This window comes from Procambarus clarkii, chromosome 55 (genome assembly GCF_040958095.1).
Source record: "Procambarus clarkii isolate CNS0578487 chromosome 55, FALCON_Pclarkii_2.0, whole genome shotgun sequence".
Taxonomy (NCBI): domain Eukaryota; kingdom Metazoa; phylum Arthropoda; class Malacostraca; order Decapoda; family Cambaridae; genus Procambarus; species Procambarus clarkii.
This window is the reverse complement of record NC_091204.1, coordinates 20,173,751-20,190,526: the sequence shown is the minus strand read 5'-3', so window position 1 is coordinate 20,190,526 and position 16,776 is coordinate 20,173,751. Positions and strand designations below refer to the sequence as shown.

General features: G+C 44.3%; 2 long non-coding RNA genes across 5 annotated transcripts in view; one reads left to right on the top strand and one right to left on the bottom strand.

The window, feature by feature from the left end:
* The window catches only part of LOC138352908 (uncharacterized), a 560,090-nt gene that overhangs the window by 49,969 nt on the left and 493,345 nt on the right, over positions 1-16,776 (bottom strand). The window contains exons 8-10 of one of the 3 annotated variants that reach the window (XR_011222962.1): positions 15,182-15,329; positions 14,879-14,941; positions 14,491-14,642 (exon numbers count right to left, since the gene is read on the bottom strand). This is a non-coding gene — a long non-coding RNA (uncharacterized lncRNA). The remainder of the gene's footprint in view (positions 1-14,490; positions 14,643-14,878; positions 14,942-15,181; positions 15,330-16,776) is intronic. The other 2 variants (XR_011222961.1, XR_011222960.1) reach the window with 2 other exon arrangements.
* Positions 1-16,776, top strand: part of LOC138352909 (uncharacterized) — a 421,267-nt gene that overhangs the window by 251,143 nt on the left and 153,348 nt on the right. The gene's annotated exons all lie outside the window — the stretch shown is intronic.

Sequence of the window (16,776 nt, the reverse complement as noted above, 5' to 3'; positions counted from 1 at the left end):
TCACACTGACTGAAAACGTCACTTTGAATGCGCAGAAGAATATTATCCTCATCATGCAAAGCTTTGTTAGTTGCACTAAATTCCATATATCTGCATCTGGAGAAAGTGGACTTTGGTAACGAATTTTCAACACTCCTAACCACTAAGTCTTATAACCCCAGGAAAATTTTCAAAATATTCAAGATTCTATTTTTTTTTTTTTTTAGTGAAAGCTTGCAGAGCTGCTTTTTCGTATTCCAAGTAATGCTGAAACTTTCAAAAAGGTGAAAAATCTTTCACTTGGCACATGTCTTAGCCCCCCCTCCCCCTCACACAGTCACCAAAACTTGTTAGGGTGATCAGCTAGTACCAAGCTTTTAAATTTAAAGCAGGTTGAGCCTACTGTTAAGCATTAATTGGCCCAACATTTGTGAGGGACAAATTCCAACATCTGGATCGTCATTTTGGACCAAGGAAATAACTGGCAAGAACGCTGCTGGTGATCCCATACTAACCTCACCTAGTTTACATTGGTACTATATAGCTTACCAATCAATAATGCCCTTGTTGAACTAGTATTTACGAGAGTAACATCTGCGATAAATTAAAATCATCAATTTTTAATGTACTTTAGCTTTTGACATCAATCTTTAGAGAAAATTTTAGTCATTTGAATCGCCCATGTCTGCAAAATAGTCTGCAATATGCAATAACGGTTTTGGAGGCATACGAAGATTTTAATAATCAACTGAAAACTAGGTAGGACTATATCCCATTATGCTTCAAACAGCAAACTGTTTATACACAGTAAGGTACATTGGGTTTACTAGAGAATGGCAGATTTTTTTATTTTTGTCAAACCACTAACACGTAGGGTTTCGGGCAGGTCCTTAATATAACCAAATTAATGGATATTTTCTAGCAAAATTTAAAAATATGTTAAGTAAAATATTAATGTTGGTAAGCTATCTTTGTAAGCTATCCTTTGAAAATAAACATTTAGCTACTTGTGTTAAAAATTTGCCACTTTGACTGTTCGCCTTTCAGCAATTCTACTCTGGCAACCCTGATGTTGCAGACTTCAGACAAAAATCTTTGAAATTCCATCGTTGCAGCAAAAAAATGCGACACCTACTCGGTAGAAGACCTACTTATGGAAGTTTTTGATCTCCCACAAAACTGCTCTGTGTAGCCAGACAAAACTGAAGACGTAGGAGGTCTACAGTAACCCACCAGCTCCCCCTAACTGGTACAGCCGGCCCTCCGAGGCTGAAGTCCACCATGAAGACCTCTCCCCCCCCCCCCATCCGTTCACAGATCTAGTATCAGCAATTGGCATTTGCTCTAAAAAGCTATTTACGGCCTATTCATGCCGTGCTACTTTGAACATTTTGTGCCAAGTAGCCGAATCTATATAGGATTGCAGCCGGATTTGTCTTAGAAATGCAAGTCTCGCCCTAACCACATACTCAGACCTTGACAAAGCACCCAAGGGCGCGAAAGACCATCTTTACACAAGTCACAAATACAGAAGTGGGTTTTTAACTATATTTCTTAACTATTCTAGCAACCTTTCATTGCAGAACACTTAACAGGTCTGGCGAAATTCGTCCCCTGGAGCCAGATTGTCCAGGCCTCTCCAAATACTACTATATAGTAGGTGCATTTGCATGAAGGGTTTATCCTCCCAATGACAGCACCAGTATAAATGTTGAGACGCGTTCATGTTGAGAATGAAAGTTAGAGTTTATTGCGCTTTGGTGTAGATAGAGGAGCGGATACTAAATCAGAGGTATGTTAGAGGGAGACTTGCCACACTGTACGGCGGTATGTCGTGTTTATGGCGTCAGCCGGTTCATGGTGTAGTGACAAGGCATTTGTTTCCTGTGTTAAACTCTTGGTGGCGCCAAGTATAAATTTGGCACGGGTCAGATGTGACCCAATTTGTTGGTCGACTGGAGATATTTAGCCAATGCTTTGACTTATTTTCCCTGTAACGAGAGGTCACCTCGTAATATGCACTATGGTAAAGGGTATTTTAAGTGCGATAAATACTGGTTTGAAATGTACTCTGGCACTGATGGCAGAGACTGAAGGAGATGGTGTTGGATTGTTTCGGGCACAACAGTGGATGCAGAGTTCGTTAATGTCTTAAGAACAGAAGCACACGCCAAACTGGCCTGTGCTTCCAGTTAGGCGTGTCCCAGCCTTAATCTGGTCATCGTTACATCAATTTATCTGCTTTTATATCTAACGTGTTTAAGTTTCCATTTCTTTTTAATGGATCCGTAGTACAAAGGTGAGGATGAAGTTTTCCATTTCGTTACAAAATCTGTTACGTCCATTTATGACCGACATGCAATGGTTCTCTGGCTAGCAGCGCCCTAAGACTTACGACTATAATAAGACTTTATTAAACTCTACTGACCGTGAATATATGGTATTGCAACCAGTCCTCTTAAAAATAACGTCACTTTTGACTCTTATTCGCGCTATGGTCAAATTTGGACGTACTTTTAAATGAAATCGACTCTGTGACGTACTGTTCCGTTTGAGTCGTCCGGCTTACTCGGCAAACTTAGAAAAGGAAACTTTTCCATTAACGTTTTTCATACCGTTTTGAAACAATTTCCTGCCCACCTAACCTATCAGAAGACCCTCAACTTACTGTTTAAACAAATTCCAAATTTTAATTTTTTTAATTTTCAAACTACTGTATTTGCAATTTATTGATTTGCAAGAGTGAATTGGTAATGAATTCCTGTGACCATCCACATGTTGGTTGGTCCACAAATAAGACTCCACAATACCAATAGAATAATTATCAGTTCTTTGCTGAAGATACGGTATAGACGGCAGTGTACAGGAACTAACAGCACTTTTGGCACACTACCAGACGCAGGCTTTAAAACAAATCTTTAGAAGTGCTGTATCCCCATCTTAGTGGGTGGAGTTTTGAAGCGTGTCAAGTTCATTTTGCAGACAATCACCTTTCCTCCGAACCGAGCCAACGGGACAAGTGTAGGCATCTTGTGCGCGCGCACGCTGGAAGCAGGATGGTCGACAACTCTAGGCAAAAGCTCAACCATACATCACACAGGACATTTGAATCCCCCTATCCCCCAGTTCAGCGGCTAAGCCACTGTTAAATACAGTCACATGCAAGATTGATGAGGGAAGAGTAACCATGGCAAGTCACGAGTGGCTTACCATGCCTGCTGCACGACTGTCTTTCCACACGAACGTTAGCGACAACCACCATGATTTACGTACACCACAAGACAAATGGCTGTTGCGATAGAGATGGATTCGGTGATGTGGAAGTCGAAACTAATGCATTTTCATACATCAATGATAATACTCCTAGGAGGGGGGGGGGGGGGGTTAATGGCACTACTCTGGGGCGCATATATAAGTTATCCAGGAAAAGTTGAGGTTGACAAGGTTCCAACTTCCAGACTAGATAAATAAAGGTATGATTTAAATTAAAGCTTTAACAAGACAACATTAAACTATAAATGTCGAGCCAAATGACTCTGCAAATGCTATTAGATTGGAAAATATTAGAAGATAAAAAACCTTGGGCTCGCTGGATAGTTCAAATCTAAGGTTAGACACGTGAATGAGTAGTTGCATATAATCAAGAATCTACCTATAGTTAGAAGTTAAAATCTTTAAAACCAAGTCAAAGAACATTCGGAGCCGCTGCATCCGATTATGTGGACTCCGATTGTCAAAACGTTAGTTACTGCGTGTGGAACATGGATTTATGAACCTTAACCCTTTTAGGCTTTGTCTGCTAATCTACCTGTCATCAACTACTCCATTACATCCAGCGGTCGACCCCACAGATGCATTAAAATTTTAAAGCTTCATTCAAAACCGGAATTCTCAAATTTAAATTATAATATTTCTAGCATATTGTGCATATATATACATCTGTTAGGTTACCCGTTTTTGTCCTGTTAGCGATTATTTTTATTTGCAGTACGTGGGTGAAACATTTACAGCCTTGTGGTTCGAACAAAATTAGTCAGTGAAACACTTTGCTGAAGTGTTCCAACAATTGGTTTTGAGTTCTGTGAAAACCCGTTTTTCCATTCATAAAACAGAATTGGCGGGTGCATGGGATCACTTTTGGGTCTGTTTGGAGGACGGGCTGCTGCAAATATAGCAGAAGGCTGCTCATAGTTTTCGAACTTTGGGAAAGTTCCTGTAAATTTAGTTGGTTAAAATATCTAACCGTACCCAGCACCCCCCGCCCCACTTCCCCCCCGCCCTTTCCTCCTCCACTTCACGTGCAGGGTAAAATGATAGGGTGTCAGAGCATTTTCTTATGGAGGCATGGCCCCCTCCCCGCTCAGCTCGTTGTCGCCGTGTGGGGGCTTAGTGGGCGGCTGCTGGAGTGTGATGCTCCTTGGGACAGTCCTCTGTCCTTTTCTAGCCTTGTGCTCCTGCTGCCGTCCTCTCCAATTCTGCTGGGCATCTTTTCCTTCCGTTTCGTTTTTCTCCCCCCTCTTCTCCTATCTGCTTGCCGTTTCCTGCCGACCTTTTGCTCGTTCTGGTTCTTCCCTTGGACTTCTATTTTGACGCCCGGGTGCTTGAGGAGGCATACTCTTGCACCTGTAGAACTGTAGTACCCGACGTCGAGAGCAAGGGGAACCTTTTATTGCCAATCCCCCTTTCGTCACTGAACCCGATCTCGACGGACTGTGTTTCTAAAGGTGGCGTTTGTGGGGCGTATACTCACGACGCACCCCTAGGAGGCCCCGACAAGATCGGCGATAGCTTCTTGTTGGGTGTCCTGCCTCTAATTGTGGCTCCATGGTGGGTGTGGGGGCACATTCGTGAATGAATTCTTTTCGTCAAGATAACCCGTTTCGGCTGCTTCTGGTTTACCTTCTCAGGCTCGTGGGGTGGGCGACCAAGCCCCCGAGTCGGTCCGTATAGGAAGACCGGGCTCTGTAGCCTCCGCTGCATTGGGCCCCGACCTTGCTCCTCCTTTGGCCTCTCTGACTCCTTCCCCTGACTCCCCTCCCTCCTCTGTGGTTGGGTCGAGCCCCAAGCCCCCAGTGGTGACTACCTCGTCCCCTGGCGCGTCTCCTTCTCTAGTTGTAACTACTGCGCCTTTTAACCCCTCTCTCTGGGGGTTCTCACCGCCGTCCTCGTCACGGCCGCCCTCGCTCGATTCCTTCCAGTTCTGCTACCTATCAAGCCTTGTTTGGTCCCGCTTCGTGGGCCAAATATTTTGATCTCCTCCCTCTTGATTCTGCGCCTCCTGACGATTTCTCCCTCCATCGACATCTCATTGACTCCGTGGATGCCTCCATTACTTTCAACCCCCACTCGTCTCGGTACACGTGTCGTTGCTGCTCCTTCTCAGGATGCTGCTTCCCGCTTGGCTGCCTTATCCTACCTTGGCGAGACCCCCGTTCGGGTCTCGAAGAACGCTCAGTTGAATGCCAGTGTTGGCACTATTTTGCTCCCGCCCCATGTTGCGACCGGTGTTCGGGACCTGCGCGACTGCCACGACGATATTAGACATATCCTCGCTGCCCAGGGCCATTCTATTCTCCAGGTGGACACGTTTACTCGTCCCCCTCGTGGTAGTCGCCGTCAACCCCTCCGGGTTGTGAAGATTACCTTTGATGGTAGGACCCTTCCACCCTCTGTCATTCTTGCTGGTGCCAGGTGCTCTGTCCAGGAGTACATTCCATCTCCTCGGCTCTGCAACAAGTGCTGGAGGTTTGGGCATGGTGCCCTCCGCTGCTCCGAGACTGTCTCTGTCCTTTGTGTGGTGGCGAAGGTCACTAAGTCGGAGTGCACTTCTCCCCAGGCTCGTTGCCTCAACTGCAGTGAGGCCCATCCTACCTTCTCCCGTGCGTGTGTCCATTACAAGCTTGAGGCAGCCGTCCTCAACTTGAAGCACCGGGAGCGTTTATCTTTTCCTGAGGCGAGGCGCCAGGTTTGCCGGCTCCCGCCTTATGCTAATATCTCTTATGCTCGCGTGTTGCGCTCTTCCTCTCCTCGTCCTTCCCGCCTTCCTCAGACTCACAACCGTTTCCGGGCCTTGGACCCTGATGCGCCCACTGCCCCCTCCTCTGTCACTTTGGGTTCTCTCCCGAAGGATCCTCCTCCTGGTCCACTGTCTGGGGTTCCCCTTCCTTCTACCCGGTCTGTCGTGTCTTCTGTGTCTTCTTCCTCGTCCCCCTCCGATCCTCCTTCCCATCCTCTTCCTCCATCTATCGGCTCTCCCCACCGCCTGTCGGTGCGGGCGGATGTCCATCGCTCTCCTAACGACCGTCGTGTGTGCTCTCGTTCGGCTTCTGTTGAGACACTGGAATCCGTTGCCCGGTACGTAGTTGCTGGGACACCGGTCTCTTCAAGTCAGAAGCGTAAGCCTGGCTCCTCTCCTCCCTCTTCCCCGGCGGGTAAGAAGGCTTCGCTTTCTTCCTCAGCTCCTCCTCCTCCTGGGTCCGTTGCTCCTTCCCCTCCCGTTTCAGTGCTTGCGCCCCATGTTCCTGCTATGGAGGTTTCTTTGGCCCCTGCTTCCCTTTTGGTTGCTGCTCTTGCTGGGGTGCGCTCCCCTCTTTCTACTCCCCCTCCTCCTGCTGCTGTCCTTGACGGCTCCTCTCCGTTGTCTCCTCCTCTTCTTCCTCCTCCTCCTCCTCCTCCTGACCCTGCCCACCCACCTCTGATCTGTTCTCCCGTTTCCTTCCCTCCGTCTTTGCTCAGTTTACCCATGCCCCCTAACCCTGACTTTGCTGACCCTGATCCCGACCCTGATATTCTTTAACGTGCTCTGTTGCTCTTTCGCCTTTGTTTCTTCCTTGTTCTCTGTTTTTGTCCTTTCTCTTCTCGTCGTTGTCCATTCTTCAATGAAACGTTCGAGGTTATTACGCCAATTTCCTCGAACTCCAACTTCTGATTTCGCGGTTTTCGCCCCCTTTGTGTGTCTCCAGGAGCCAATGCTTGGTGCTCGTCCTGGTCGTTTTCGTGGCTATTCCTTTCTCTCCCCCCCCCCCCCAGCCATTGTTGGGGCTTCTAATTCTTCTGCTCTCTTGATTCGGGCTGATGTTCCCTTTGTTCCTTTACTTTTTCCTTCGCCTCTCCATTGTTCTGCTGCTCGTATCTTTGTGGGGAAATGATACACAGTTTGTTCTATTTATCTCCCCCCCGAGTGTCCCGCTCTCTTCCTGATTTGAAACACCTCCTAGACTCCTTGCCGGAGCCTGTGCTCCTGCTGGGTGACTTCAATTGTCGTCATTCTCTTTGGGGTGACGTTCTGACGAATACCCGGGGTCGCCTCCTTGAGCCGTTTCTCCTCTCTTCTTCCCTGTCTTCTGAATTCTGGTGAGCCCACTCATATGGACTCTCGGACTCGCACCCTTTGTCTTGATCTTTCTCTCTGCTCTTCTTCTCTTTACTTAGATTTCACGTGGCAGGTTCTTGATGACCTCCATGGAAGTGATCATTTCCCCATCCTTGTTTCCTTTTTCTCTTTTCGCCCTTCCCTCTCTTTCCCTAGGTAGCAGTTTGCTAAGGCAGACTGGACCCTATTTACCCTCAGTGCTACTCTCTCTGACCTCTCCCTTCTGCCTCTCTCTCGCGCTCTCCTCCTTTTTCATGACTGTCTTCAACGCTGCCCTCCGCTCTATTCCTCGCTCTTCCTCTCGGGGTCCGCGGAAGTGCGTTCCCTGGTGGAATGCGGACTGTGCTCGGGCTGTCCGCTGTAAGCGTGCAGCCTGGAAGAGGCACCGCCGTAGGCTGACGACCGATTCTTTTCTTTTCTTTCGGAAAGAAAGTGCGGTGGCCCGTAGGGCCATCCGTACAGCTAAACGTGAATGTTGGGCATCTTATGTCTCAACAATTACGTCCGAAACCCCTCTGGCCCAGATCTGGAAGCGTATCTGCAAGATAGCGGGTAAGTTCGTTCCCGATGTTTCACCGGTCCTTCACCTCCATGAGTCTTGTGGCGGACCCGTTGCAGGTCGCTTCCGAACTGGGTTCCCATTTTTCTTCTGTTAGCTCTGGTCTTCATCTTCCCCAATCTTTCCTTCTTCGTAACCCTGTCCTTGAGTCTCGTCCTTTAGATTTCTGCACTCATCTTCAGCTTCCCTAAAATGATCCCTTCTCTCTCTGAACTTCGTTCTGTCCTGGCCCTCTGCGGTTCTACGGTGGCGGGCTCCGATGGTATTCATTATGAGATGCTTCGCCATCTCCCTCCGAGCACGTCTCAGTATTTACTGAGTCTGTATAATCGGATCTGGGAGTCGTCGTCAGTCCCCGAGGACTGGCTCGATGCCGTTGTCCTCCCTGTTCGCAAACCGGGGTCTCTGGGTACTTCCCCTAAGGACTTTCGCCCTATTGCTCTCACAAGTTGTGTCTGCAAACTCTTTGAACGTATGGTTAACGTTCGTCTGATGTGGTTCCTGGAACACCATCACCTCTCCCCTTCTCAATTTGGTTTCCGCAAGTGCCGCAGCACGACAGATGTCCTGGTGAACTTGGAGGTCTATATTCGTACTGCTTTTGCTGCAAAGACCTCCGTTGTTGCCGTCCTTTTTGACGTAGAAAAGGCTTACGACACCACTTGGCGTTATCATATCCTATCTCAACTTCATTCTTTTGGCCTTCGTGGTCATCTCCCTCTCTTTCTCCGCAGCTTCCTCTCTCGTCGTTCCTTTCGGGTGCGCCTTGGTACCGCTCTCTCCCTCTTTTCAGCAATACGAAGGTGTGCCCCAGGGTAGTGTTCTGAGCACTTTTTCTGGTTGCCCTCAATGATCTTCTTTCCTCTCTTCCTTCTGGTGTCTTCTCCGCTCTCTATGTCGATGATCTTACCCTTTGTTGTCAGGGTGATGATTCGCCTCTCCTTCAACGCCGGCTTCAACTTGCAATTGATGCCGTGTCGTCTTGGGCCACAGGTCATGGCTTCAAGTTCTCTACTTCTAAGACTTGTGCCATGACTTTTACGCAGAAACGGGTTGTTCTTGCGTCTGTCACTTTATGGTCATCCCCTTGAATACAAAGATTCCGCGAAGCTTTTGGGGTTATTCCTTGACACTCGTTTGTCGTGGTCTCCCCATATCTCTTACCTCCGTGTTGAGTGCTCTAAGGCCCTTACCCTCCTTCGGGTCTTGTCCCATACTTCTTGGGGGGCAGATAGGCGCACTCTCCTTGCTTTACATTCCTCTCTCGTCCTGTCTAAGCTCGATTATGGTTGCCCTGCTTACTCGTCTGCTTCTCCTACTCTTCGCCGTCTTGATGCTTTGCACCATACTGGGTTGCGCCTCAGTTCTGGTGCCTTTCATTCGAATCCCATCCTTAGCTTGTATGTTGACACTGGCTTCCTGTCTCTCCAGGACAGCCGTGATCGCTACTGTCTTCGCTATCTTGCGCGGTCCTTGCAACATCCTTCCTCTCGCCTCTGTCGTGCTTTATCTTTTACCCCTCCTGCGGTTCCTGTTCCTCTTCACCACCTCCCTCTTTCTGTCCGGTTATCTCGCCTACAGGATTCTCTCTCCGTTCGTATTTCTGATGTTTCTCCTCGTGTTGTTCCTTCTTTGCCCCCGTGGAGGGTCCCTCTTCCGCGGTTTTGTACATCCTTGACCCGTATCACTAAAGCTTTTACCCCTCCTACGGTTCTAAAACGCCTTTTCCTCGAGCACTTTTCTTCTCACTCCCACTCCGTTTCTGTCTTCACCGATGGGTCTAAGTCAGCGGACGGTGTTGGCTACTCTGTTGTTTTTTCTGATCGCACTTATATGTATCGCTTGCCTCCGGAGACTAGCATCTTTACAGCGGAACTTTATGCTATTCTCTATGCTCTTCGTCTCCTGCTTTCTCGTTGTCAGTCTTCCTTTGTGGTTGTTGACACTCTTAGTGCCCTCATGGCTCTCGGGTCCTTTAATCCGGTTCATCCAGTAGTTGTCGAGATCCAGCATTGGCCGTTTCTCGTTCACAGTAAATTTAAGTCGGTTGAGTTTTGTTGGGTTCCCAGCCATATTGGTGTGTCTTTAAATGAGCGTGCGGATGCTGCCGCTAAGGAAGCTGTCCGCTCTTGTCCCATCTCTCGTAAAGGCATTCCGTATTCCGACTTTTACCCGGATATCCATTCCTCAGTCCTTACCCGTTGGCAGGCTTCTTGGTTGTCTGTTACTGGTAACAAGCTACGTACTCTTAAATGTTGTGTTTCCTCGTGGCCGTCCTCCTTCCACCGTAACCGGCGGTGGGAAACAGCTCTGGCGAGGTTGCGCATTGGCCATACTCGCTTAACCCATGGTCACTTGATGGAGCGCCGCCCTGCTCCTTATTGTCCTAGTTGCATTGTCCCTCTTACGGTCGTGCATGTCCTTTAATGTCCTGACTTCCAGGACGAGCGTGTGTCTTGCTTTCCGACCGCCCCTCGCGGTCACCTGTCCCTCGGTAGAATTCTTGGTGACTGATACTTTTGATATCGTTCGCCTTATGCGTTTTTGTTCTCGTATTGGCATCCTTGGTGATATTTAGCCCCCTCTGATTATTTTGCGTATTTGATGGTGTTACATAGCCTTCCTGGTTTGGTGCCTTCTTTTGATAATTACTTACTTTCAGAGGCATGCGATTTGCATTAGAAATGCAAACAATCGGTAATTAGCCTGTGCCACATTCCAAAATTGATGGGCGTGCAGGGAGTGTGGGGGGAGGGGGGGGGGGGGAGACTAGTCACACCTGGAACAGTCAAAGACCTAACCATCAATCGTGCTGTTCGCATGTAGCTAGCTAGAAATATTCTCTCTCGTGTGGGATGGGCTGCACCTTTGTACTATACGCATGTTGGCCAACCGAGTAAATATTTTAGTGTGGGGTTTCCACTGTCGGCTGGCCGATGGTGGCCGTGTTGAAACTGCGATTTTATCCCACTGTTGTGAACTTCTGAACCCACTGTTGTGAACCTCTGACGGTTGTCGACCTCTTTCAACCGTCTGATGGTTGAAGGATCTAGGAACGCCGCTAAACTGATCGGCTGCCGACGAGCCGACAAACTGCAGAATTGAACAGAGAAGCTACCAATGGATGGTCCCAATTTAACTTTGGGGTTATCACTTTGGTGAGAACGACGTTAAGAGAATTTCTGTAGTTCCCGGTGGATGGGTCCATGCCCACTGATCAAGGAAGTGGTGAAGGGGCGGGCAACGAGCAAGTTCAGCAATTACCAGGCTTGGTCTAAGTGGTAGGATGTGCGCTATTGTCTAGTACAAGTACATGTGTGTTTAGCAAGCCTTTATAACCTACTGTGCTCTAATTAGTCTTTGGTGCCTTTGTTCGTGCTTGCAGAGAATGTTCATCTTTTTCTTCCCTTTATGTTTACTGGATACTGGGTATTTGGTTTATATTTTCCGTTAAGGGTGATTCTAATGTGCGATATTGTGTGGTGTGTATTACCAAGTAACTGGTGTATATTTAAAGTCTTTTACCGGGGGGGGGGGCCATTTTAATGGTAGTTATTTACACGAATATAAAATAAAACTGCGTAGTGGCTTTAAGGTTTTGTTTCTGATCATTGTCATTTGTATGCGTTTAGTGTTATACATTACCCAAGAGATTTCTTGCTTTTCAATTTTACATTTATCGTTTCTGTACTACTAGTGTAAGGCCATTTATGTGGCCAGGGAGGTTGTGGGGGTTAAGGAGGGATGCTTTTATCCTTTGTTTTGGGGCTTTAGTTCTTATTTACTAGCTTGCAGCTCTTTACTCTGCAAGTTAGTTTAATAAATGAAAGACAATTATATCAAAGTACAAAATTAACCCCCCCCCCCCCACACACACTGAACAAGTCCTATCCAGACTAATAACTTGTTACGTAGAGCCTGGAGTTTAACGACTGCAATGTTTTAACCTGCTGGGAACTAACCGTTAGTCTGAGGTTTGTATCAATTTGCACCAAGTAACAGATTACCAGGAAAAGGAATAAGAACCATTAATTTTTCTATAATATCTACACATTTTTACAATCCCAGGATGTACCCTGGGTTTGTACCTTCAGTGCCATGGTCATTACTTTCAGCCACTTTACTCCCGGGTACTTATTTACTGCCAGGTGAACAGGCGCATCAAAAGAATTCTACCCATTTGTTTCTACCATAACCATGTATCTAACCCGGGTCCTTGGCACAACTTGTCTAGCCCTGACAGGGAAGGACCTGTGGGCGTTCAGTCCATTGTGGTACAAATTGTGGAAATTTCTTCGAGCTTCTCTACTTTCCATACACGAAGTTAGGACATTGCAGGAATCCTATCTCCAACTAACACTGGATCGCCACAAGAGAAACTTTAAACTAGCATATCTCTAGCAGTGTCAATGAGCCTGGAACCCAATTCTCCTGGGAAGGCTGAGGGCATTAACTACCCCGGGGGGGGGGGGGGGGGACTAAGTATCTTGTGCTATATAGACCACGATCATCAACCTTCCAGTTGCTTTTACTAGTCTGATTTCACTGCTTCGCAGTAGTTGGCCGCACCACATTAATAGGCAATCCAGGGTGGATATACCCTATGTGGTCCAACACCACTAACGCTCAGGGAAGGGGGGTATATCGCGGCTCCAGCTGGAGTGGGGGGGGGGGGGGAGAGCAAGGGATCGACAGGAATGTGTCCATTAAAAAAAATGTGGTTTTCTACTGGCCACAGAGCCGAGGAAAGTATTTAGTCATTAAGGTCGTAGCCTCTTTCATCCCAACCATTTGAGCCGTCACAGTGCCACCAGCATGCAAATTGCTATCTTAACTATCGCCCCGTTGCAAGTACGCTTATTCAGTGTGAATTTAGTCCAAGATGAAGGGCCACTAATTTAGATTGGGATTTGGAGTTTATACCCATCTTGTTGACATGGGTACTGCCAAGGGCGAGCTCTTTAGTGGGGGAGAGGCGGGCCACTGCCCTTGGGGGCGGTTTTCCGTTACGAGATATTGGCGATAAGACCATTAATGTATAATATATAGCCTTTTAAATAAAACATTAACTAGCTTATTGTAATTATAAGGCGTGAAGGATAGATGAATTTGTTAATGTAATATTCTCCGTTGAGGTCTGATAAATTATTCCCGCCATCTAATTTTTGCGCTACCGCTCACAGGACGAGTACGGGGTGCATAATTAACTAGCCGCCTCCAGCGACAACCATCATATCAAAGATATCATGACATGGGCTATTTCCACCCTCCAACCCCCCCCCCCCCCCCCCCAAACCAACCGTTGGACCGATACAGCTGGGATTTTGTCATGTCTGGTTTGCGTGCTTAAAGGAGAGCAAGACAGGCTAAAATTACAATTTTTCACCGTCAACTGGCAGATATCCGCCTTTATTGATAACTTTCAAAAATTTGTACACCTTCCCCTCCCCCAAACACTTTGTGCACAGCGTACCAATCACGACTAATGCTTCCCCAATATTGCCTCTTCACTAGTCCCATATTCACCGTTTTTCTAACAACTATTTAAGGAAATTGGCTAAGCTACATTATTTGAGATGGAAGTTAGAGGGAAAAGTACATTAACTATTTTATGTCTAAAATTTACTAACTGCCGTCAGCCTCTGCCAACCAACCGCCCATTGGTTATTCAGCCCCCGTCCCTCCCACTGATATTCTCTTATGCAGAATCCCTCCCCAGCCAGAAGTTGGTGCAGTACCCCCTTAATCAGACTACTGCAGAACATCCCAGAGAAGGAAAAGTCCCAGACGACAGAGGCACGCTGCTGTTTGCGTATATAGTGACCTTTTATTTGTGATAATTTTGACATTATTACGTAGTATCCATGAGACAAGCTACAGGGCTAGATTTAGGGAATGGTGTCAATTACCTTCAGGTAAACGTTTGCGCAAAGTTATATTTATGTTTATTGCTAAATCTAAACTGCAGGTAGTCTAGTAACGTGACCTGATCAGGCAATGAGAATTCTTTAATACCAAGACCGACTTCTGTATTCTTTCCTCAAGTCAAAGGAATATACCACGAAGTTCACCAAGACCTGCTAGTGTGCTCCAATCCTTACTTTAAAGTTTACAATTTAGAAAAATTGTTAGGACAGGTTAATAAACGTGTCCTAACGCAAGTACGTACTTATGACAATTTTCAACCTTTTATGTTGCACTAAAGTCAGAACAAAAATATATGGTAGGTTCAATATCAAATCCAACTAGACAGCTGTTGCCTACAACAATTTATATTTAAAGCCCAGCAAAATACTATAACTCCTTATGACCGACTGCTTTAAAAGACAGTTTATGCTAAACTTCAAAATCTGTAGTTTTTTTTTCAATAAAATTTTCACAACAGCTACAAGACATTCACCATTTGAGATCTACATTAAACTCAAATAGAGCAACTATTACGGTCATAAAATCCAGTTATCGTTACTGTTGCCAACGAGCGCTCTTAAAGGAACAAAATACGAGCTATGCCAGGCTTTTTAAAATTTCTATTCCATAAAATTTCCACGTAGAAACTAGTGTAAAATGCAATCCCACTCACCTAGCAGCGATAGCGAGTATGGTCGAAGTACAGGTGCAGCTGTAGCCTAGTACAAATCTAATACTTCAACCAGCAGGCCAGTCTCTCCGATCATTAGGTGACGCAAGGCTCGTTTGCAAAATTTCTCCAGTCATCAAGACACTTAACTAATCCTGTAATGAAGTTATTTATCACGATTTGCAAGACATTTAACAAGTTTATATGCATAAAAATACTCTCCGCCCCCACGCTTTTGCTATGCAAGTTATTAATTGTTAAAAAGCAGTCTTGCCAGAGTGGCTGATTGAAAAATAAAACTTGTTCAAATTATTTACTATAATTTGTACCGCTAGTTAAAAATAAAATTGAACTTAAAAAAATTGACAAGTCAAACAGCACTCCAATGTACAAATTAGTTACGTGTCAAGATGGAGGGAGGGACGTCCAAGATCATCACTCATCACCTCCAAGACTGTAAAAGTAGACTTCGTAAATCAACCACCTCCTTAAAATCCCCCAAAATCAACACGTTGAAGATAGCATAGCAAACTAGACCAAACACAGCATTATACAGTAAAGTCCCCGCTATATTAACCCCTCATTTGTGAGTCATTTGTGTTAACAAACAATAAAAGCTTCACAGCGTCTCAAGAACACATAAGGCAAGAGTCTCGAACAAGAAGCCCGTCTTGGGACCACACAGCCAACCTACCTCTCACCACCGTGACGGCTGGACACAGAATGACCACCAACACCGTCCTCGCTACCTCAATCACTCCCTCCACCTCTGAACTGCTTGTTTAGGGTAGAACGAGGAAGTGCCCCGGTCAAGCTCTCCCTTCACGAGCAATATCAGAGTGCTGAAATATGAAATCCTTTAGCCTAAGTTGATATTATTTGTATATATATGTATATATTATATATATTCAACTATAAAATAACCTTAACATACTGCGCACATTTAAACACTGGTTAGGTTAGGTGTTTAGGTTCTGTTAGCGATTATTTGTATTTGTAGTACATGGGTGAAGCATTTACAGCGTTGTGGTTCGAACAAAACTCGTCAGTGAAGCACTTGTTCCGGAAGTGTTCGAACGTCATCAGTTGTGAGTCGTGTGTAAACCGCCAGCACACATGGAACATGTAGCACAGTTGCCAGAACACAACATATTGTACTTGTAATATCGAACGTAAAACATCTAATTCCTTTTATTGTTGCAGACCTCAACATTTCTTGCACGAATGCAACGAACATCGTAAATATAAAGAAAGTTGTGTTACAGTCAACACCAGATTGTGTTGATTCCTTGCATGTCCATAAACATTGAACTTTCAATATCTTTGTTAATTGCAACATTACAAATGCTGAATAATTAATTACATAATAATAGTTGCAGCAATAAACTTTATTGTTGCAACACAAGGACCGTTCACAGTGTTAGTAAAGATTTAGGTGCAGGTAAGCAATTGCATTCTTGGAAACTTTGCTGTTAATTATATTTAAGTAAATAATGGCCTTTACACGAGATGATAAAAATGTTTAATCTTTGTGTTTCAAGTGCTGGAATTCCTCGCAGTCTTGTCAATATTAACATTTCTTAAAGCGTGCAACGTTGCAATAATGGAAGAGCTAGAGAAGGCTCCAGTGCTCGAGAAATTGGATTTACACACGTCATGGTGTAAGTGTTTAATTTACACAATGCTGACAATTATTTAATTAGTTTCAGAAGCGCTAACCGTAAATAAGCTTAGTGTTGGAGTATATATATATTATATATATATTATATATATATATAATTATATATATATATATATAATTATATATATATATATATATATATATATAATTATATATATATATATATATATATAATTATATATATATATATATATAATTATATATATATATATATATAATTATATATATATATATATATATATATATATAATTATATATATATATATATATAATTATATATATATATATATATATAATTATATATATATATATATATATAATTATATATATATAATTATATATATATATATATATATATAATTATATATATATATATAATTATATATATATATATATATATAATTATATATATATATATATATATATATATATATATATATATATATATAATTATATATATATATATATATATATAATTATATATATATATATATATATATAATTATATATATATATATATATATATAATTATATATATATATATATATATATATAATTATATATATATATATATATATATAATTATATATATATATATATATATATAT